General features: G+C 34.1%; 14 non-coding genes across 14 annotated transcripts; 8 read left to right on the forward strand and 6 right to left on the reverse strand.

Annotated features, from left to right (window-relative positions):
* Positions 1–770: 770 nt before the first annotated feature.
* On the reverse strand, positions 771–885 carry SOCG_16377. The gene has a single exon (XR_001203024.1). It is a non-coding gene; the product is annotated as a 5S ribosomal RNA (ribosomal RNA).
* An 856-nt stretch (positions 886–1,741) lies between these two features.
* SOCG_16378 lies at positions 1,742–1,815 on the forward strand. Its single transcript has one exon. It is a non-coding gene; the product is annotated as a tRNA-Ala (tRNA).
* A 320-nt stretch (positions 1,816–2,135) lies between these two features.
* SOCG_16379 lies at positions 2,136–2,209 on the reverse strand. Its single transcript has one exon. It is a non-coding gene; the product is annotated as a tRNA-Ile (tRNA).
* A 527-nt stretch (positions 2,210–2,736) lies between these two features.
* Positions 2,737–2,809, forward strand: SOCG_16380. Its single transcript has one exon. It is a non-coding gene; the product is annotated as a tRNA-Arg (tRNA).
* Positions 2,810–2,992: 183 nt separating this feature from the next.
* SOCG_16381 lies at positions 2,993–3,077 on the reverse strand. Its single transcript has one exon. It is a non-coding gene; the product is annotated as a tRNA-Lys (tRNA).
* Positions 3,078–3,234: 157 nt separating this feature from the next.
* Positions 3,235–3,306, reverse strand: SOCG_16382. The gene has a single exon. It is a non-coding gene; the product is annotated as a tRNA-Glu (tRNA).
* Positions 3,307–16,329: 13,023 nt separating this feature from the next.
* Positions 16,330–16,401, forward strand: SOCG_16383. The gene has a single exon. It is a non-coding gene; the product is annotated as a tRNA-Glu (tRNA).
* Positions 16,402–16,559: 158 nt separating this feature from the next.
* Positions 16,560–16,644, forward strand: SOCG_16384. Its single transcript has one exon. It is a non-coding gene; the product is annotated as a tRNA-Lys (tRNA).
* Positions 16,645–16,827: 183 nt separating this feature from the next.
* Positions 16,828–16,900, reverse strand: SOCG_16385. Its single transcript has one exon. It is a non-coding gene; the product is annotated as a tRNA-Arg (tRNA).
* Positions 16,901–17,429: 529 nt separating this feature from the next.
* SOCG_16386 lies at positions 17,430–17,503 on the forward strand. Its single transcript has one exon. It is a non-coding gene; the product is annotated as a tRNA-Ile (tRNA).
* A 328-nt stretch (positions 17,504–17,831) lies between these two features.
* On the reverse strand, positions 17,832–17,905 carry SOCG_16387. The gene has a single exon. It is a non-coding gene; the product is annotated as a tRNA-Ala (tRNA).
* Positions 17,906–18,763: 858 nt separating this feature from the next.
* Positions 18,764–18,878, forward strand: SOCG_16388. Its single transcript, XR_001203025.1, has one exon. It is a non-coding gene; the product is annotated as a 5S ribosomal RNA (ribosomal RNA).
* Positions 18,879–21,174: 2,296 nt separating this feature from the next.
* SOCG_16389 lies at positions 21,175–21,288 on the forward strand. Its single transcript, XR_001203026.1, has one exon. It is a non-coding gene; the product is annotated as a 5S ribosomal RNA (ribosomal RNA).
* A 2,340-nt stretch (positions 21,289–23,628) lies between these two features.
* On the forward strand, positions 23,629–23,743 carry SOCG_16390. Its single transcript, XR_001203027.1, has one exon. It is a non-coding gene; the product is annotated as a 5S ribosomal RNA (ribosomal RNA).
* The last annotated feature ends 194 nt before the right edge of the window (positions 23,744–23,937 follow it).

Below are 23,937 nucleotides of genomic sequence, written 5' to 3' on the forward strand. Positions count from 1 at the left end.
TATTTCGCATGTCTAAATGTCATGTCATAAACTGCGAGATTATGTCACCCACTCGTTACATCTTCGTTACGATTTTGAACGCTAGCTTTCGGGTGATAGATAGACTGTATTATGATAGTCCAAAAGGTTGTTTATTACCAAAAGTAAGCGCACAAATGATCGTTTAGCAACAAAAAAAAAAGAACAAAAAAACGTATACTGCAAATGATATATACACGGGGTTTAATTAGTATATGTTCTTCTTAGAATGATCAATGATTTGGCTTTAATAGATTCGAAGGGAAAGGTTTGAATACTCTGGGTGTTGGTGGTCTTACTTTCAACATTTGTCAATGGTAATGATTTGAAACAATCCTCCCTCCTCTAAATGCTATGCTCTTGAGAAACACAACAGAAACCAGGGTCTAGAGAGAGGGTGTTCAAAGCATCGGGATTGGTTGTTTTGCGAAAAAAGCATTGCTTATGACGAATTGGGCCTTTGCGATTCTTATTTAGTTTCCGTTATGTTTGATTCCTTGTTTCTGTTTCTGTTTCTGTATAAGTATTAGTATGTTATGTATTGGATCGCTTTTTCACTGCATTAAGGTAAGCAAGCAGCAGTATATAACTCGACCATGACTATCTATGCTCTTGATTGGCTGGCGTGGTGATGCTTGCAGAGTATGCATACATAATTAAAAGAACATAAAATAAGTAGGAATGACAATAGTAATTTCGTAAAAAAAAGAAATAAATAAAGAATAGACAGTGAAAATGAAAAAATAAAGAGGAGCCTACAGCACCCCGGATTCCCATGTTGTCTCCAACCATAGTACTAACGAGGCCCTCAGACGCTTAACTGCAGTGATCGGACGGGAACTGGTGTTTTCGCCTAGGTATGGCCGTAGACACTTTCCTGTAATAAAAAATATGTATAGTGGATATTTAACTCTTGTCTCTTGTCAAACAAAAAATTAACGACGAAAGACCAATATGCTTTCTCATCAAAGATGAAGCAGGTAGTTGTAAGAGACTAATAACCCTTTTGTTTCACCAAATGTTTGGTCTTTACATGAATGAATGCAATTCATATAACGATTTGTAGAGGATCGTACGTAGTCTAGACTTTGCTTTAACTTTTCTTGCATTGATGGTTTAATACTCGAATTATTATTTTTGACGTGTATATTTTTGAAAATATTGCCTGAAAACCCTTTTATGAGCTGTACCGTTTTATGGTAAATTCACTTTGCTACAGCAACGATTAACCGATCTCTGAGTTATGGAAGACTATACCTTGGTAGGCTTATTCGTTAATTAGAGGGGTTTAAATAGAAAATAGAAAATAGAAAATAAAAAATTGAAACTTTGAAACTCTTGAAAAGGAGATAGGAGGTCCATCTCCATACCTTACAACAAGGTTAACTTGGTTTCCCAAAGCTAGATGTGGATACAAGTATGATGATTTCCAATAGCGGATATTAGATAAAACGTATCATATTATAACCCGTAACTTCATCTAATTATTTATTACGCACTTAGTTAGATCAACCTAAGACGAAAAACATCGCACAGTCGAAAATGTTAGAAATTTCCATTTGAGATAAAATTCAATAAAAACATGTAATAAAGGGGCATTCTTTGAAATGCTTTAAGTATTAAACCCTATTTATAGCGGCAATCTAACAGCGTTTGAAACAATCTTACCGCTATATTACTGTTTAAATTAGTAAAGTAATAGCGGTGATTTCACCTAAAAACCGGGCATGTGGTGTAGATGGTTATCACGCTTCCTTAGCATGGAAGAGGTCCCAGATTCGAGTTCTGGCTTGTCCAATTTTTTCCCTGTTCATCCTTTTTCAAATTTCCTTTTGCTTTTTACTTGAATTAAATTCTTTTTTTTTATCTTTATTCAATGTTGTTCTAATTTGCTTTACTATTTAGCTTAGTTTACTATGATTTCATCTAGTTTTGTTTTGTTTTGTTTTGTTTTGTTTCGCACAGTGGTCATTCAACTCTGCGATAAAATATACAAATAGATAGGTATTTCATTACGAGAAAAAAAGAAAAGAAAACAAAAAGAGAGTGATTAAAGGTAAATGTAAGATAGAAAAATAGAAAGAGGAAAAAAAAGAAAAAGAAAAAGAAAAAAACAATGGTCACAGCCAGGCTCGAACTGGCGACATTCGACTTATTAGATCGACATGATAACCAACTACATCATGCGACCACTTGTTGTAAGTGCTCTTTTATAAACGTTCTGTTCGCTTTGTAATCTACGCACCTATTACCTTGCTGGTTACTGGTTTTGTACGTACGTCGGCACACGCATACCAAAATTCCACAGGCTTGTCATTAAAATCAAACAAATAGAAACGAAAATGAAAAATAGCGAAAGAAAGAGAACGAAAAAATATAATAAAGTTTACATGAACCATTAGTATCACTGATCACCAACAGAGTCGTTTAAACAATGTCAAAACGGCCTTTTATTAAGATAATTATCCATTATATATACATTAAGAAAGCAGGAAAGGAAAGCAATTCATGTTTTGAAAAAAACAAAATGCATATAATTATTGCATAAATGGAAATATAGTTATTATATAGAGAAGCGAAGCTTAAAAAAGGGCAAAACAACTATTTACTAACATTACAATAGGTATCAATCCATAATTACTTAGTCCTAACTATTTACTGTTAATTACTCTTTCGAAGAAATGTGTATAACTACAAAGAAGCATCTGTAATTAACAAGGCCTCGTGGCCCAATGGTTAAGGCGCCTGACTACGGATCAGGAGATTCCAGGTTCGACTCCTGGCGGGGTCAATTACATTTTTTCATTTTTACCAACTCGAAACCTTGGTTGGCCTTTTTTGAAATCATCCTCAGTTTGTTTTTTTCAATTTTCCTCAAAAAGATCATGGAAAGTTAATTACTCATAATTTGCTTCCACTTACTTACATATGGCTTGAAAATAGAAAAAAGCTAAGATAGCTACAGCAAAAAGAACTCCCAAGGCGAGACTCGAACTCGCAACCTTCTGATGACCTTTTCATAAGAGTCAGACGCTCTAAACCGATTGAGCTACCCGGGACTCGCTGTTATAACCGAGTCATATATTTTTAGTAGAGTGTTTATTATTTATGACAGCCGATTATAATTTCAGTAACTATGACAATAAACAACGAGTCTCATAAAACCAAGTCGAATTTAATAAAATGAATTATATAATAGTTTTACAAAAAGAAGTTCTCCGTCAGGGGGAATCGAACCCCCGCCGCATCGGTGAGAGCGATGAATCCTAGCCACTGGACCATGACGGATTTCTGATTAGTTGATAAATATAAATTGTAATAGCCATAAAGACGTACCGAAAAAGATAAACCTGCTTAAGGATATTACGATAACTTCTGAGACACGGCTGTTACTTCAGAAAAAATTAATTAAAATTTTTTTATTTTAAATATATATATAGCTTACTTTACTGCTGGTCATAAGTGATGAATCTTTAGTATGCACTTGGTTGAGCTCGCCTAAAAGACGAACATGGAAGCTTTTCCAGTTGCAAAAGCTTAACGATAGAGTATTGTATATATTTTGCTCTTTCTTCTTTCGAGATACGTAAACCCGTCCATAATAAGCAACTTAATTAAACTCTATATTGCAAGCTTTTATATTTGATATATTAAATAAGCAAAAATTATAGTCTAGTACAATTTTTTGATTGGACTACGTATTGATTTTTCTTCAGATCTATATATTAATTTTCCGTTACGCTCGGAAGTCATTATGTTGTAGTTCTATGTGAAGCTTAGTTTTTAAGAAATGATTGACCTTGAATCATTTAGCTATAAATTACAAGAAGAATACTGCAAGTGGATTGTAACATAATTATATAGGTTGAACGGTTAAAATTTTGATGTATACTGACCAAGTTATACATAGTATTATACCAAATTCGAGTTGTTCGTGGCAGGATTTGAGTTACATTAATACATCTACATAACTGCTCTCAGTATTACTTGTTTATACAGGTGCTGTTTAAGGCTGCACTGAGAGAACTTTAAACTAAAATGAAGAAGCTTCAATTAATGCTTTCTTTAGATGTAAATTCATAACTTACCAAGGTAATTTAAACTAATAATTCGATCAAGGAATTATCATCAGTTCGGCATTAGTAATGCATTTATGCCTGATCAATCGACAAATTATTCTCCAGTTTGTATTATTCATAATATATATATCAATCATATAGTTTGCATGTAACAAATGAAGCATCTCACGAGCATCGATCACTGATCGATCATTTTAAGTCATGTGGGGGATTTTCAATCAGACGTACTAGCGCCGCGACATTAGACAATTATGTTTTCTAAAATAACCAATACCACTACCTCTGGTAAGGATAAAACTACTATTTTTTTTGTCTATGAGTGTATTCGTATTTTTTCCAGACTTCCAATCTATACAATTAAGTAATACCCTTCCAATTACGATGTGTTCGTTCTTTAAATACACATCAATACATCCGAGGTAAAAACCGCAAGAACTATAGAAACCGCTTTATTTACTAAACGCCGCTATGGTTCTGCAGTTCAATGGTTACCAATTACAAAAGAAATGTATAGAAAAATCGCATCAGCGAAAGGGAGATGTACTACTGCTTGAGAATATAAAATACAATCCGCGATTTTCTCAAATTTACGCGATGATGATGTACCTACTTCTTTCACTCATAGTTCATGAAGGCTAGCTATTATGCTTCTTAGAGCAATTGCTTTAAAAGATTTCAGATGTTATGGAGACATCAGCACGTTTTTGAGTTTGTAATTTAAATCTTGTTCACGAACTAAAAGTGGAAAAAATCATTTATAGTCTTTCAAGTGCGGTGAAGATTCAAATAAGTGCAGCTTGACTTTTTTAGCTAAGAACATTGTACATCATACATTTTCACTGCTTGTGTAGCGTATATGAGGATGAAGATGCTTTTTTTTTTGCTTCCCAGTAGAGCGAGAGGGACCATGCATGAAGAAAGCTTAGACTACGTGCTGATCGCTATTGCTAATCTTTTATGCTTTTTCCTTGCTCCTTGCTCCTTCCCAGTAACCAAAAACAAAAAAAAATTTTCATATTAGATTTTCCTTTCACAAGAAAAAACGAATCTCCTTCCAAACAAAACAATAAACATGAAAATTTAGCAAATGTAAATTGCGTTAAATCTGCCACGAACAACTCGAATTTAGGACACCAATACATTTCATTAGCTGATATGGAGCTCTAAAAGTTGATCGCAATCATTTTCAGACCATGCATTCTGCTACATATGTTCAAATGTACAGAAAGTTAAAAGAAGTTGAACAAACGCTATTTCTGAGTGCTTATCCAGAGATTATCCGTCTTATATCTTCGGCCGTCTTTATGCAGTGTTTGAATTCAAGTTCTCGTTGTTATTTGAGAGAACTTAGAACTCAGTAACATTACATACTAAGTAAGACCTGGGAAAACATGTCAACAACGGACTCGTATTTTTTGTTGGTGAATAAAGACGGGATCGTAAAAGATGACTCACTATGGACGTCTAGAGGTTGTAATAAATTGTTCGGAAGCAGATAGGACTATAACATAACATCTATGCATGTCATTTGACTTATACTTTATCTTCGACAATAAAGAAAATAGCAAGGTTCAAAAAAAATTTTCTAAGTACGATTGAGCAATTAAAAAGAACTACTAGAAGAGCAGCTCATATAAATGCAAAAATGTTAGATATTTGAGAGTTTGGCCGGTAGCCGGCTAGCTTAGTTTAATTAATCTAATAACTTCTAATCGAAGAAATGAACGCTATTTTTGCTGGAAAAACGTCTCCTAACAGCTAACGAAAAGTCCGTTAATCAACAATGTTTCTTTAACGTCAGTAAACGTGTAGTTTCGTTTTCATCCAACAATGCGTAAAGATAACTAAACAAGCTTTCCCAACACAAATTGTCGCATCATATCTTCGAGGCCGGCAGTGTTAATTTCAACAATCTGCTTCTAAAAGCAAGGCTTCTTCTTACTTTTGTTTACTACTGCGGAGCATGCATGAAAATTAAGATTCCTAATTATCCCGTCGTCGCCTACCATAGAAATCGCGCAAAATAAAAAAGAAACGAAGCAAGGAGGTATGACCGTATAATTGTATGAGTTTTATTTAATTTATATACACAATGACTATTTATATAGTAATTCTTCAAGATATTTACACTCAAGGATATTTTATGCCTGAACTAACTACACTTATTGAGAATACAATCTACAAAGAAGCGGTTTTTTGCATATAATGCTGATAGCGATTTTGACAACAAGACTGAACTGTAAATTTATTCCAACGCCTATCAGGAATTAATTGTGAAACGAGGTTGCAAAAGGTATTTTCAGGTAAAAACCATACTCAAACGTATATGATTTATGGTTTGACTAAGTATATAATTTTAAATAAACACAAATTCCAAATAAAAAAGGCCAAGTACCAAGAACCATATTACGGGGAATACATACATAGTCATAAGGTTCTTAGTTTTTATTCCAGTATATTTTTAATTTGTTTTGTAGTTTGAATGACATATAAACAGCTAGTAACTCTATCCAATACTGAACATGGCGCACCTGCCTAAAACCAGAACTGGTGAAAGAGTAAGTTAAATTGTATTGTAGTCTGAGCTGAGCTGACCTCACTTGATGACTGGTGAAAGCAAAGCTGCTTTTCTCTTTGTTTTTATAGTGTGATGTGATGAATGTATTTAAATGTAAGCTAATTTTACTCTCAACTTTGTTCGCAACTTATTTTGTTTCGTTAAAGTAAGCTGGAGACGACGGTTCGTTCTGCCGCATTTCAACAACCATGCATACACAGAGCATCGTAGTGAAGCTTGCAATGCGTGCGACTCCAGAATGCAAGTTATTATGAGCGACCGGAAGTAGTAACCTTGTCAATATGGCAGCAACCTATGACTTCTTTCTTACCTGCCCTTTTACGGTACAGAACGCAAAAACATGCATGGGAAGGAAGCTTGCTGGAATGAATGGAAGAATATTGTTACACTGCACAGCAATTTGCGATGTGGGAAGTCTGTGTCAGTGCAGTGTAAATTTCAGTTAATTAGTGTTTGTAAATAATTGTCTGTTATTTTGAGCAAGATATATTTATGAAGGCAAACGACATAAAGGAAAATAGAATTAAGACCGATAGAAACCAAAACAGAAGTAAAACAAAAACGAAGAAATGTTGTTTTTAGTTCTTGATTATTTTTTTCCAAACCACCATGTATCCACTCGTACATGTCCTTCTTTCCCCGCAGCTCACTAACCTTTCCCACTCACTAATATGGAAACTGTGAAACGGTCAATCGAAGTAAAATGCTGGGTTTCGAGGACGTTTCGACTAGAATCAAGTGGTTCCCACGCGCAAATGAAATGCATCAATTAATGCAAAACAGCAGGCAATCCAAGAATCCTGTAGTAGGCTTTTATTTATTTTTTTTACTATTATTCGCTTCTTTTAGTCGGTAGTCCTTAAACTTACTTCAATTATTCAGCTAAAAAGTGAAACGCGTTCATGGACGAAAACACTATTTTTTTCTGAGTTGTCGAGGCTTCCAATGTTCCGCAGTGTAGTTCAATTTTGTGCTTATTCTGACGTTGAAGCTCTACCAACTTTGTTCAAATAAAGGTCCATTATCTAAGGAAGATTTACTCCAAATCTACAACCAAAATAAATAAATAAATTTAACTAGTATATACTGTCTTCCGACTCGACTTTCGACTTTTATTTGTTGAATGGAAGGAACGTGAGTCAGAAGAGATGATTGAATGGCTTGAGTGAATAAAGAGGCCAAGGGCTTCTTCTCTCTTCCTAGTCGTCCGTCCATCGCATGCTTGCATGCTGCTAATGTACAGTAATCATTTGAATTTTCTTCTAGCAGGTAGAGTCTCAGATAAATAGAGCAACAAGATTATTACTTATTCTGTTTTTCTTTTCATTTGTTTGGTTTTTTTTTTTTTTCATTGGCTCTTTTTACTCTTGCTCATTTACATATTCTGCTTTTGCTATCATTGCAAGCGCGAAAAGCAATAAATGCCGAATGAATAGTAGTTACCTTCCGCTGCCTCCTTCCTCTTACTGCATGAATTGTGGCTGCAAGCTATACAACTCGGAATATGATAGCTTTTATCAATTACTGACCTCACGCTGTGTTAGCATCTCCAGCAACTTTTCTATTTTCTGTTTTTGATTTTTTTGTCCTTTCTTTTCGAAGATTTAGTAGCATTCTTTTCATAATCGACAACCACAGTCTTTCTTTTCTTTTCATTTCATTGTTTGGAACTTGGCATTTAAATCTTAATTTTCCTTCAAACGAAAATAAAAACTAAAAAGAAAAAGCTGATACTGTTTTATGTGATTCTAGATTACAAGGTCAGAACTCTCGAATAAATTATTATCCATCCAAAAGGCAAACAAATAGATATTAACGTAGTTTCATTGAAGAGTTTGTGAGTTTACAACGATCTCGACAGTCGGCGACTCTCTATCAATATAATGATGTGCATTGTGTAGTGAGCCATTTTGATAATTAAACATTTTCAAGCTTAAGAAACCCTTAAAAAGTACATCAGCGAACGTTATTATCAACGTTGATCACTATAATGAGCGAACAGTATAGGCATCAATTCCAGTGTTGTTTGGTCTTTATGAATTCATGCTGAATAACAATTTTCGTCAGTTACAGCTCTTGCACTGTCTGCGCGACCGATCAACCGTTGATGGTGATTATGGCCTGGATATTGCGGTATCTTGAGATTCATATATAATTTCGTGTATTCGGACGCGTACACAAATTTACACGCAGGTTTAAAATTTATATAGCGTGCATACAAATATAGTCAGTATAAATTCGAATATACACATAATTGTGTATATAAGGTTCATAGTCCTTACTGACACGTTTTTTAAGGAATGGAATCTCGTAGTGATTAATAAACATCGTAGTTTACTCAGAAACAAATATTACTTGTCATCAAGCACATCATCATCAGCTTTGACTCACACACACCTGACGCATAATTAGAAAGTTTTAATCTTTCATTCCTAGAAGACACCGAATGTAGTTCCGCAGTGTCGTCGAAACGTACAGAAGTGCTTTTACTGCCTCCTAATTTTGAATTTTCTAAGCACTTTGTTGATTCTATTGAATACGACCAAAAATTTAATCTATTACCTAAATTACCCTCTTTCTCGGTTTTTTCATTAATGGAATTACTATAGAAATGGTTTAGCAGCTTTTCTTCTAATTGCGGGCGGATTCCTTCCTTCTGTCAGAAAGCAATGTAGGAATCCAAACCAACCAAAAAGATATGTTCAATTAAACTGATTCTACTTTTAGCAAGAAGTTAGCTACTACGCTAACCTGACCATCCAGCTAGTATAATATATATACATATCTCTTTTACATAACAATTGCCCTTTCGTTCCAGATGCGCTAAATATAAAACTTTCCCAGTTTACGGAATTTATTTTTTCCACTATATTTGTGGAATGACAAAGCGATCGTTTTGAACAAGAATATCATCTACTCACTCGCTTTGCGAAAATAAACGGAAAACGCTGACACAACGTTATTATACCTTCAGGCTCTCGGGATTCACTAGATCTGTTGAAAATAAAGAGCTGTAACCATGGATAGAAATGATGTTTATTTTTAACAGCTTTAGAAATAGACTTTATACCTGCTGGGTTGTCTAATTGAAAAATCCATTCCCTCCAGTTGTATCTATCTATCTGACTATACCATACCACACCATGGCCTAAAGTGTTCTATAAAAGAAAAACTGAAAACTGAAAACAGAGACAGAGACAGAGAAAAACAAAGACAAAGGAAAGACAAAGAGAGATTACATGGAAAATAAACTTGATTGTCTGCTGGAATACTACAGCTGGTACAATGCGTTTTATTTCGCTTTATAGACACCAAGTCATTAAGTGTCATTTCGTTTACTTGAATCTTTTGTAAGCTGTCTAGTTTTTTCTGCTGCTGGCATAAATTATTCCTAGTATATGATGGATATTTCGTACAAATAAATGTTTCGCGGGTTTCATACAACCTTCTTCCTCCTTGAGTAGAATAAACTATCACTTATACTTTGTTTACGTGTTTCTCGGTTGGCAAGACGAACATAGTCTGCTTGCTACTTCGATGTATTTTGCACTTCGAGTTATCATCCGTATCCCTACCGAGGATAGAAAAAAAAAAAAGAAAGAAAAATGTAAATTTGATAGATTGAATCATCAAGCAACCTTTTAGCTATTTCAAAGTAGACAAACGGATACTCCTCTCGCTAAATAGTAAGTAGACAAGTTCGGTGATATCGTGAGGTCAGCAGATGATGTCGCATTGTACACTACTTACTACTCCTCTACTAGCAGCAGTGGGTATTAGCAAACAGCAATAATTATAAAGATAAGTAGTAAAAGTAGTTTAGTTGTTGGCACAGTTAATCAATCACTCAGTCAGGTGGACTAGAAGAAGCCATAGATATTTATTTCATATTTGTTATTATCTGCTTCTTTTTTCTATTAGGAGTTCCCTCGCACTGTCAAAACTTTACAAATAAAGTGCAGGAATCACGGATAGATATAATACAGTATTCGATACCACCGTAGAATTTTTTGCCAAATTGAGATTGTTGTCTCACTCATTATGTTCGTTGGGTTGACACAATAATCGTCATCCTTGGTAGCTTTGTATCAATTTTTTCATAAATGTACGAGAGTTCTAGTTGTCTGTTTGCGTAAATGCTCTCTTGCTTTCCTTTCCCAATCAGTTGGTTAATTGGTTATATATATTTATGTATATTGTATATTGTATATCGTATTTATATATGTGTAACGAGGTGTACGTATATGCAGAGCAGAAGAGGAGAAGAGCTGCGAATAACTCAAGATACGAGCGACGTGACGGACGTGAATTGCTTTGCAACGTCCTTTTTGGCTGATTTGTTATCCGTACGTACGAACGATTCCATGTCGCCAAGTTCTTCAATAATCAAAATACGATATGGAGCTCCCGTCTTAGTTTAAAACCATTTACTTGCTACGTAAATAAGAAAAAAAGAAGGAAAAACTATTTATGCTGCTCGTTGCTAGTTAGAATGCGAATTCTACACCAAGGTATTATTAATCAAGTTAAAGCTATAATTGCAAAATGGGGGTATACGAGATTTTTTATTTGATAAAAAGCTAAAAAGCTTTTCCGATTCATGGCGAACGAATGTCATATGTGTGGTTGTCATGTTCCTCTTTTTTGTGGTCATGCAAGCACTGTATATATCTTTCATAAGCAGACGGTATAAAATATTTTTTCTTTGACTACCCCTTTATATTAAAGCTTCAATGGCCAGGCCACCTAACACAAATATATATAGTATATATAGCATATACGTTTGCATAACTAATTTCACAACTATATACACGCACATATTTTTTTTACCAATTATTTAATCATCTATTTATATTTAGATAGAGTCCTTGGTAAAGCAACGAGATCTCAAAAAGAGAAAGATAAATAAATAAAAACATTTTCTTTCTATTGAAAGTACTGTTGCGTAAATGCTCTCTTGCTTTCCTTTCCCAATCAGTTGGTTAATTGGTTATATATATTTATGTATATTGTATATTGTATATCGTATTTATATATGTGTAACGAGGTGTACGTATATGCAGAGCAGAAGAGGAGAAGAGCTGCGAACAACTCAAGATACGAGCGACGTGACGGACGTGAATTGCTTTGCAACGTCCTTTTTGGCTGATTTGTTATCCGTACGTACGAACGATTCCATGTCGCCAAGTTCTTCAATAATCAAAATACGATATGGAGCTCCCGTCTTAGTTTAAAACCATTTACTTGCTACGTAAATAAGAAAAAAAGAAGGAAAAACTATTTATGCTGCTCGTTGCTAGTTAGAATGCGAATTCTACACCAAGGTATTATTAATCAAGTTAAAGCTATAATTGCAAAATGGGGGTATACGAGATTTTTTATTTGATAAAAAGCTAAAAAGCTTTTCCGATTCATGGCGAACGAATGTCATATGTGTGGTTGTCATGTTCCTCTTTTTTGTGGTCATGCAAGCACTGTATATATCTTTCATAAGCAGACGGTATAAAATATTTTTTCTTTGACTACCCCTTTATATTAAAGCTTCAATGGCCAGGCCACCTAACACAAATATATATAGTATATATAGCATATACGTTTGCATAACTAATTTCACAACTATATACACGCACATATTTTTTTACCAATTATTTAATCATCTATTTATATTTAGATAGAGTCCTTGGTAAAGCAACGAGATCTCAAAAAGAGAAAGATAAATAAATAAAAACAATTAAAAAAAGACTTTTTTGTAATTGCCAAGCGTTAAGAGATTACTATGATTTCGTAAGAGAAAAAGGAGAGTCACTTTTTTATTGGTTATATTTCCTTATTGTTAAAGTAATGTAATTTTGGGTTAACAAGTATAAAGGAAATGTAGTAATATCCAATGTTGGATCAAATCAAAACTTTTTTTTCATACTAAAAGCTTCTTAATAGCTTAAGTTCAAAATACTTGTTTTACAAAAGGTCGTTACTGAAATATATAAAGAGGCCTGCACTGCTTTTATTACTGAAGACTCAGAGATGTTATGTACATTCAAATTTTTCGGAGCGACATGTATCCGGTAATCTTGACTACATGATAAACTGAAATTAATGACTATGATTTTTCATTTAAGGATATTATAGTCTTTGACTAAACACATCAAAGGCAGTAACTGGTTCCACAATTAGGAGACGCTGGTCTTCAAATGAAGCTAATGATGATAAAATAAACAGTCTTTGAAGATGAAAATATTTGCCCTGTAGTTTTTGTATACTCGAGACGCTTTGTAGCATGCTATTATCCCGTTATCTTTTGAAATAAGGATAGCTACAGATTTCATAAATTTTAATAATAGACTTTTAGTTAGAAAGGAAATTCCATATGGCACATATCTGCAGAAGATGACAATACTTCAGGACTAGTAATAGCAACGTTCTGAACTCAATTGTTGCCTGCTAAAAATTAGTTGTCGGTACTTGTTAATTGCATTCTAATAGTGAATTATAAATATTATGCTTAACATCCTGAGATTCATCTCGTAAAGAAAAATCTTGTAAGGTTATTAATAGGTATTGGCATTCTTTGCTGCACATAATTACCTAAGGCCGATCAGAACTGAAAGAAAAATATTATTCCAATCATCGCTAGCGTGGATTATTCCACGTATTTTACATAGCACATACAATGTCTTTGAGTCATAGCTATTGATTGCCTACTGCAGCAAAACATTCCCGACATTAACCAATAGCGTATTGTAAGTATTTACCCCCTGGTGTACATGCATTTCACTGCAACGATGAAACGTGCAACCAGTTTATAGATTGCATGTTTTTAATCGTTATGCGAGTCTTATTGCCTTCCTGAGTTATAATCCCGCAATATGTTGTAACTCATTCGGATTTTTTATACTACCTTTGCCATGGAATTTTGTAAATAAAGGAAAGCAAGTCTATAATTATGAGTCGAATTAGAATTTCCATCAACGAACCTATCTAGCATCACTTGTGATTTATTATTAAAAGATAAATAGCGATAGCTCTAAATTTTGGTTAATTTGCTTGCTGGGGGAGTAGCCTTACATATATCAGTAAATGATGCATACTTAATGTTGGCTTCACAAGAGAAGACATTTATTTAGGTATAGTGTGAGCAGTTAGTTATAAGATTTGCGTTTTCTTCGACTAAATAAAACGAAATTATAAAATTTGACATGGAGTTTATAACTTATTCTTTTCATTTTGAGACCATTCAATTATTTTCCGGTAAGGAATCCATTACAATATTACAAGTATTAAGTAATTTCTTAAATAAAGCAATTTTGCACTGTACTACGGTTGAGCATTCCTCAGATAAGCTTTATGTAAAACGCGTTCGCTACAATAGTGCGAGATAGCATCCGCAGTTTAGACAAGTACAACCTGTATACGGAAAACGCATGTGGGCAAAGTGCAAAACGGAAGTAGAACTATTGCAGAGCACGATATAAAGTATAAACAAATACTTAACCATAAAGTGAGAATGGTGACAAAAAAAATATCACTAAGCATATTATCAATAAAAATACTTGAAACTACTTACTTTTACCTTTTACGTAATTCTGCGAAAGACCTTTTTGAAGCTCAGCTTGTAAGTAAGAGACTTTAAGCAACGGGATTACGAGTGATAGGCTGAAAACGAGTCCATGGTCATGAATGGCCGATGGTATAGGCTGAATTTTAATTTCTTATGTTTGTTAAAGCGGGTATTATAACAAATCTAGACTAAAGGGTATTTTTTGTAAAATATTATACAAAGGATTAGACAGGAAGTATTTTAGTAGAGAATTGGACCATAAATGATGACAATGCGTAGTGAATTAATTTTAAAAACTTTTTTCCAACCCAAGCTCTAATATGACTTCTTTTGTTATGAATGCTAATTTTAAGGTATTTTCATTATTTCTTTTTAGACGTAAATTTATACTAGGTTATTATTATTAAATGTAACGTTGTTTATATCACGAGAACTTATGGTAACTTATAGCAAGGGTAAAATAGATGATAAAACCTTAGACGGTTTCTTAGTAAAAGAGATTTCTTCCTCAATCGGATTAAGGAAAGTAATAGTAGATATATGCTGCTGCATATCTCTTACGAAGGCAAGAAAACTCCGTCAACTCAGAAGAGCTGTAATTTAAGAATTACCTTAGAAACCACCTGTAGGTCTCGCTATTGCGGTTGACATTTCTTACGATTATTTGAGCTAAGCAAATTCGAGTAATTGCTGAAATATATCAGAACCTATAACTTCCATTAGATATATAAATCTTCGAAAGGGTAAAATGGGACTGCTCGTATGCAACTATCATATTTAAGTCATAAAGTTACGCTGGTCGTAATCTGTAATTCTATTTATTTACTCAAAAAAATTTACTTCTAGTCTTTCTTCTTCAAATACAAAATTTTTTCAGTATGTCAACATTGGATTATAAGTTAGAAAAGAGATGAGTAAAAAGTACTTGCGATGTTTCATCCACTGTATGCAACCCTAAAATCATTCAAAAGGGTTTAGAATATTCCTTTTTATTTCGGTAAACACTCTTGAGGGTAAATTAAAATTATAAATTGTTTCCATAAAACAGTGTCTTTGATAAAATTTTAATACAGATAACTCGTTCAATCTCAAGGATGTGATCCGTTCAACAAAAAGTTCTGCGGGAATAACCACGAGTTCAGGTGATCGCATAAAAAAAGGGCTAATATTTTTTCATAAGCAATATTACATATGTCTCGCGTTGACGGACTATCGTTTTATATGGCTTTGTAGGTGTACGTTTGATATACCGTAGTTAGGTCCGATAAGGTTTTCCTTTCTGAGGCCACTCAGTATAGTACTAGCTAACGTTTATACTTTGATTACTTAATGTGCTTGAACGCTTAAACATGATTGAATCGAGAGGGACTTCGGAGCCCCATTTTCAGGAGGGAGCGGGATGCTTACTGTGTCTGACGCTACCTTTCTCAGGATTCCGGATATAGTAGTGTTCCTTCACAAGTACATAATCTGAGAACCCCTCTTGGTTATGAAAAAAGCAATGTAAACAAACAAAGAAAAGCCTGAAGCGTGTCATTCTATACCGTTGATATTTGAAGTATAAGAACACATTTTTAGCCAAACCGACCATAGAACATGATAACAAAAAGCCTATTATATAATCAGTGCATCGTCTGATTACAGTATTCATTTGTCATGCTTTACATCGTAAATCTTAGTAGATCGGCTTTACCATATAATAATGATATGTAGGCTATAATTTTTGCTTATTTAATATATCAAATATAAAAGCTTGCAATATAGAGTTTAATTAAGTTGCTTATTATGGACGGGTTTACGTATCTCGAAAGAAGAAAGAGCAAAATATATACAATACTCTATCGTTAAGCTTTTGCAACTGGAAAAGCTTCCATGTTCGTCTTTTAGGCGAGCTCAACCAAGTGCATACTAAAGATTCATCACTTATGACCAGCAGTAAAGTAAGCTATATATATATTTAAAATAAAAAATTTTAATTAATTTTTTCTGAAGTAACAGCCGTGTCTCAGAAGTTATCGTAATATCCTTAAGCAGGTTTATCTTTTTCGGTACGTCTTTATGGCTATTACAATTTATATTTATCAACTAATCAGAAATCCGTCATGGTCCAGTGGCTAGGATTCATCGCTCTCACCGATGCGGCGGGGGTTCGATTCCCCCTGACGGAGAACTTCTTTTTGTAAAACTATTATATAATTCATTTTATTAAATTCGACTTGGTTTTATGAGACTCGTTGTTTATTGTCATAGTTACTGAAATTATAATCGGCTGTCATAAATAATAAACACTCTACTAAAAAATATATGACTCGGTTATAACAGCGAGTCCCGGGTAGCTCAATCGGTTTAGAGCGTCTGACTCTTATGAAAAGGTCATCAGAAGGTTGCGAGTTCGAGTCTCGCCTTGGGAGTTCTTTTTGCTGTAGCTATCTTAGCTTTTTTCTATTTTCAAGCCATATGTAAGTAAGTGGAAGCAAATTATGAGTAATTAACTTTCCATGATCTTTTTGAGGAAAATTGAAAAAAACAAACTGAGGATGATTTCAAAAAAGGCCAACCAAGGTTTCGAGTTGGTAAAAATGAAAAAATGTAATTGACCCCGCCAGGAGTCGAACCTGGAATCTCCTGATCCGTAGTCAGGCGCCTTAACCATTGGGCCACGAGGCCTTGTTAATTACAGATGCTTCTTTGTAGTTATACACATTTCTTCGAAAGAGTAATTAACAGTAAATAGTTAGGACTAAGTAATTATGGATTGATACCTATTGTAATGTTAGTAAATAGTTGTTTTGCCCTTTTTTAAGCTTCGCTTCTCTATATAATAACTATATTTCCATTTATGCAATAATTATATGCATTTTTGTTTTTTTCAAAACATGAATTGCTTTCCTTTCCTGCTTTCTTAATGTATATATAATGGATAATTATCTTAATAAAAGGCCGTTTTGACATTGTTTAAACGACTCTGTTGGTGATCAGTGATACTAATGGTTCATGTAAACTTTATTATATTTTTTCGTTCTCTTTCTTTCGCTATTTTTCATTTTCGTTTCTATTTGTTTGATTTTAATGACAAGCCTGTGGAATTTTTGGTATGCGTGTGCCGACGTACGTACAAAACCAGTAACCAGCAAGGTAATAGGTGCGTAGATTACAAAGCGAACAGAACGTTTATAAAAGAGCACTTACAACAAGTGGTCGCATGATGTAGTTGGTTATCATGTCGATCTAATAAGTCGAATGTCGCCAGTTCGAGCCTGGCTGTGACCATTGTTTTTTTTCTTTTTTCTTTTTTCTTTTTTTTTCCTCTTTCTATTTTTCTATCTTACATTTACCTTTAATCACTCTCTTTTTGTTTTTCTTTTCTTTTTTTTCTCGTAATGAAATACCTATCTATTTGTATATTTTATCGCAGAGTTGAATGACCACTGTGCGAAACAAAACAAAACAAAACAAAACAAAACTAGATGAAATCATAGTAAACTAAGCTAAATAGTAAAGCAAATTAGAACAACATTGAATAAAGATAAAAAAAAAAAGAATTTAATTCAAGTAAAAAGCAAAAGGAAATTTGAAAAAGGATGAACAGGGAAAAAATTGGACAAGCCAGAACTCGAATCTGGGACCTCTTCCATGCTAAGGAAGCGTGATAACCATCTACACCACATGCCCGGTTTTTAGGTGAAATCACCGCTATTACTTTACTAATTTAAACAGTAATATAGCGGTAAGATTGTTTCAAACAATGCAGTCAAACCTCCGAAAATATGGCTATAATAGTATGTTTTTTATTGAATTTTATCTTAAATGGAAATTTCTAACATTTTCGACTGTGCGATGTTTTTCGTCTTAGGTTCATCTAACTAAGTCCGTAATAAATAGTTACATAATTAGATGAAGTTACGGGTTATAATATGATACGTTTTTATCTAATATCCACTATTGGAAATCATCATACTTGTATCCACATCTAGCTTTGGGAAACCAAGTTAACCTTGTTGTAAGGTATGGAGATGGACCTCCTATCTCCTTTTCAAGAGTTTCAAAGTTTCAAAGTTTCAAAGTTTCAATTTTCTATTTTCTATTTTCTATTTATTTTGTCAAACCCCTCTAATTAACGAATAAGCCTACCAAGGTATAGTCTTCCATAACTCAGAGATCGGTTAATCGTTGCTGTAGCAAAGTGAATTTACCATAAAACGGTACAGCTCATAAAAGGGTTTTCAGGCAATATTTTCAAAAAATATACACGTCAAAAATAATAATTCGAGTATTAAACCATCAATGCAAGAGAAGTTAAAGCAAAGTCTAGACTACGTACGATCCTCTACAAATCGTTATATGAATTGCATTCATTCATGTAAAGACCAAACATTTGGTGAAACAAAAGGGTTATTAGTCTCTTACAACTACCTGCTTCATCTTTGATGAGAAAGCATATTGGTCTTTCGTCGTTAATTTTTTGTTTGACAAGAGAAGTATAAGTACAAGTACAAGTACAAGTAAGCTAAATTAAGGAGGAAAGTGTCTACGGCCATACCTAGGCGAAAACACCAGTTCCCGTCCGATCACTGCAGTTAAACGTCTGAGGGCCTCGTTAGTACTATGGTTGGAGACAACATGGGAATCCGGGGTGCTGTAGGCTCTCCTCTTTATTTTTTCATTTTCACTGTCTATTACTTATTTATTTCTTTATTTATTTTCTTTTTCTCTCTCTTTCTCTTTTTCTTTTACTACTTATTTTATGTTGTTTTAATTATGTATGCATACTCTGCAAGCATCGCATTGCCTTGGGTTGTTTTTTCATCACCGTACTTTTTTCGAGTTATATACTGCTGCTTGCTTACCTTAATGCAGTCAGGCTAGCTGAAAAGCGATAGTCACCACGCCAGCCAATCAAGAGCATAGATAGTTATGGAAAAAGCGATTCAATACATAATATACTTATACTTATACTTATACAGAAACAGAAACAGAAACAAGGAATCAAACATAACGGAAACTAAATAAGAATCGCAAAGGCCCAATGTCGTCATAAGCAATGCTTTTTTTCGCAAAACAACCAATCCCGATGCTTTGAACACCCTCTCTCTAGACCCTGGTTTCTGTTGTATTTCTCAAGAGCATAGCATTTAGAGGAGGGAGGATTGTTTCAAATCATTACCATTGACAAATGTTGAAAGTAAGACCACCAACACCCAGAGTATTCAAACCTTTCCCTTCGAATCTATTAAAGCCAAATCATTGATCATTCTAAGAAGAACATATACTAATTAAACCCCGTGTAAATATATCATTTGCAGTATACGTTTTTGGGGGATTTGTTCTTTTATTTTCGTTGCTAAACGATCATTTGTGCGCTTACTTTTTGGTAATAAACAACCTTTTTGGACTATCATAATACAGTCTATCTATCACCCGAAAGCTAGCGTTACAAAATCGTAACGAAGATGTAACGAGTGGGTGACATAATCTCGCTAGTTTATGACATGACATTTAGACATGCGAAATACCATCACCGTGAGTTTGCATCTACGCTGTATTTTTTAAGAGGAGTTTTCCATTAAAAAACGAAAACACAGTGAATTGAAAGCTGTAAAATAAGTTTCAATCCTTTTTTTGAGTGATACTTGAGGACTTTGTTGGGTGATTCTATGTGATTTCGTTTTGGCTGTAAATATCTGAGTATTTTTTGTAATTTAAATTGCCATTGTAAAATGAAAGAAAAAAAAACCAAAAAAACCAACAACAACAACAACAACTACTACTACTACTACATCCGAGTTTCAAATTCAGGTGACTTCCAAGCTGCTCAATAATGAAAAGTCGTTCAGTTGTCGTTGTTTAGATGGTATTGATACGCTTCTTCCATATTCAGGTAATATTTGTTGAAATTGAAAGAACGGAGTGCCAAATATTTCAATTATGTACATAATGTCTGCAACTCGTTATAAACAAACGCGAAAAACACTTCTTATTTCGCTAAAACAAGAATATAGGTATCAGCTATATACATCCGTTAGCTCTAAATAAATAGATTGATTTAGAAATGGCTTATGAACCCAACCCGTATTCAGCCTAAGAAGAATTCGATAATAATACTATACTAGACCCCACCTGTTTAAAGGACATGTTGAAAAAATACATGTCTGTAAATGAATAGCAGCGACTATTCTACATATTCCATAAGCAAATTCTTTTTCTTATCCTAGTCTTTGGTCTCAAAATTTCTTCCCGATACGAAAGTTTTTTCCTTGGGTTACTTACTTACTTACTTACCGGCTGTATTGTATTCATTTTGATTTTGTGATTGGTGAATTCTAACTGTTCTAGTGAATTCAAAGGCTCCGAAACCGTAATCGAAGCCCGCTAATCATTGAATGAAACATGTGAAAAAAACTATATGAATTATATTTTAGGCAACTACACTTCGTAAGTGCTTCTTCACATAGCAAATGACTAGAAGAGACGAAGCACGAGTCATACACTAAAAAGATGCGACGACTAGTATACTTTCATAACCAAAAATATAGTACATTTTGACAGCCAAATTATTGTACGTTTGAAATATTCAAGTAGAAAGCAAAGTTATTTATAAATACAACTTATGGACCCATAAAATTCGTACATTCAGTCTTTATATACCTGGGCGACAGCAGCCTAACACAATGTGGTTCGAAAAAAAAAAAGAGAAAAGCAACGTGGTTTTATGTCTATAATATTCAACCACCCTCCATGGGCGGTGTAAAATTACCAAAGATAGAAGTGAGTCGAATTGGACCTCGTAGTTCCGTAGGTCCGTAGTTCATGAAGCCAAATAAGAACTGACCAGTCAATACAAAGTACTTTACAGATACAAGTATAAGTATAAGTATAAGTACAAGTACAAGTACAAGTACAAGTACAAGTACAAGTAAGCTAAATTAAGGAGGAAAGTGTCTACGGCCATACCTAGGCGAAACACCAGTTCCCGTCCGATCACTGCAGTTAAACGTCTGAGGGCCTCGTTAGTACTATGGTTGGAGACAACATGGGAATCCGGGGTGCTGTAGGCTCTCCTCTTTATTTTTTCATTTTCACTGTCTATTACTTATTTATTTCTTTATTTATTTTCTTTTTCTCTCTCTTTCTCTTTTTCTTTTACTACTTATTTTATGTTGTTTTAATTATGTATGCATACTCTGCAAGCATCGCATTGCCTTGGGTTGTTTTTTCATCACCGTACTTTTTTCGAGTTATATACTGCTGCTTGCTTACCTTAATGCAGTCAGGCTAGCTGAAAAGCGATAGTCACCACGCCAACCAATCAAGAGCATAGATAGTTATGGAAAAAGCGATTCAATACATAATATACTTATACTTATACTTATACAGAAACAGAAACAGAAACAAGGAATCAAACATAACGGAAACTAAATAAGAATCGCAAAGGCCCAATGTCGTCATAAGCAATGCTTTTTTTCGCAAAACAACCAATCCCGATGCTTTGAACACCCTCTCTCTAGACCCTGGTTTCTGTTGTGTTTCTCAAGAGCATAGCATTTAGAGGAGGGAGGATTGTTTCAAATCATTACCATTGACAAATGTTGAAAGTAAGACCACCAACACCCAGAGTATTCAAACCTTTCCCTTCGAATCTATTAAAGCCAAATCATTGATCATTCTAAGAAGAACATATACTAATTAAACCCCGTGTAAATATATCATTTGCAGTATACGTTTTTGGGGGATTTGTTCTTTTTTATTTTCGTTGCTAAACGATCATTTGTGCGCTTACTTTTTGGTAATAAACAACCTTTTTGGACTATCATAATACAGTCTATCTATCACCCGAAAGCTAGCGTTACAAAATCGTAACGAAGATGTAACGAGTGGGTGACATAATCTCGCTAGTTTATGACATGACATTTAGACATGCGAAATACCATCACCGTGAGTTTGCATCTACGCTGTATTTTTTAAGAGGAGTTTTCCATTAAAAAACGAAAACACAGTGAATTGAAAGCTGTAAAATAAGTTTCAATCCTTTCCGCGCGGATTGTGAAAGTAGTACTTGTAGTACTTGAGGACTTTGTTGGGTGATTCTATGTGATTTCGTTTTGGCTGTAAATATCTGAGTATTTTTTGTATTTTAATTTGCCATTGTAAAATGAAAGAAAAAAAAAACCAACAACAACAACAACAACAACAACAACTACAACTACAACTACAACTACAACTACAACTACATCAGAGTTTCAGATTCAGGTGACTTCCAAGCTGCTCAATAATGAAAAGTCATTCAGTTGTCGTTGTTTAGATGGTATTGATACGCTTCTTCCATATTCAGGTAATATTTGTTGAAATTGAAAGAACGGAGTGCCAAATATTTCAATTATGTACATAATGTCTGCAACTCGTTATAAACAAACGCGAAAAACACTTCTTATTTCGCTAAAAACAAGAATATAGGTATCAGCTATATACATCCGTTAGCTCTAAATAAATAGATTGATTTAGAAATGGCTTATGAACCCAACCAGTATTCAGCCTAAGAAGAATTCGATAATAATACTATACTAGACCCCACCTGTTTAAAGGACATGTTGAAAAAATACATGTCTGTAAATGAATAGCAGCGACTATTCTACATATTCCATAAGCAAATTCTTTTTCTTATCCTAGTCTTTGGTCTCAAAATTTCTTCCCGATACGAAAGTTTTTTCCTTGGGTTACTTACTTACTTACTTACCGGCTGTATTGTATTCATTTTGATTTTTGTGATTGGTGAATTCTAACTGTTCTAGTGAATTCAAAGGCTCCGAAACCGTAATCGAAGCCCGCTAATCATTGAATGAAACATGTGAAAAAAACTATATGAATTATATTTTAGGCAACTACACTTCGTAAGTGCTTCTTCACATAGCAAATGACTAGAAGAGACGAAGCACGAGTCATACACTAAAAAGATGCGACGACTAGTATACTTTCATAACCAAAAATATAGTACATTTTGACAGCACAAATTATGGTACGTTTGAAATATTCAAGTAGAAAGCAAAGTTATTTATAAATACAACTTTATGGACCCATAAAATTCGTACATTCAGTCTTTATATACCTGGGCGACAGCAGCCTAACACAATGTGGTTCGAAAAAAAAAAAAGAGAAAAGCAACGTGGTTTTATGTCTATAATATTCAACCACCCTCCATGGGCGGTGTAAAATTACCAAAGATAGAAGTGAGTCGAATTGGACCTCGTAGTTCCGTAGGTCCGTAGTTCATGAAGCCAAATAAGAAACTGAACCAGTCAATACAAAGTACTTTAGTACGAGTACCAGTCGAGTACAGATACAGATACAGATACAAGTATAAGTACAAGTACAAGTAAGCTAAATGAAGGAGGAAAGTGTCTACGGCCATCCCTAGGCGAAAACACCAGTTCCCGTCCGATCACTGCAGTTAAGCGTCTGAGGGCCTCGTTAGTACTATGGTTGGAGACAACATGGGAATCCGGGGTGCTGTAGGCTCCTCTTTATTTTTTCATTTTCACTGTCTATTATTATTTATTTCTTTATTTATTTGTTTCGTTTGTTTGTTGCTCTTTGTTATTTCTTTTTTTTACGTTCCCTTTTTCTTTTTCTTTTTCTCTCTCTTCTCTTTTCTTCCTTTACTACTTATTTATGTTCTTTTATATGATGCATACTCTGCAAGCATCGCATTG

Source organism: Schizosaccharomyces octosporus (assembly GCF_000150505.1).
Source record: "Schizosaccharomyces octosporus yFS286 unplaced genomic scaffold supercont6.3, whole genome shotgun sequence".
In the NCBI taxonomy this organism is placed as follows: Eukaryota; Fungi; Ascomycota; class Schizosaccharomycetes; order Schizosaccharomycetales; family Schizosaccharomycetaceae; genus Schizosaccharomyces; species Schizosaccharomyces octosporus.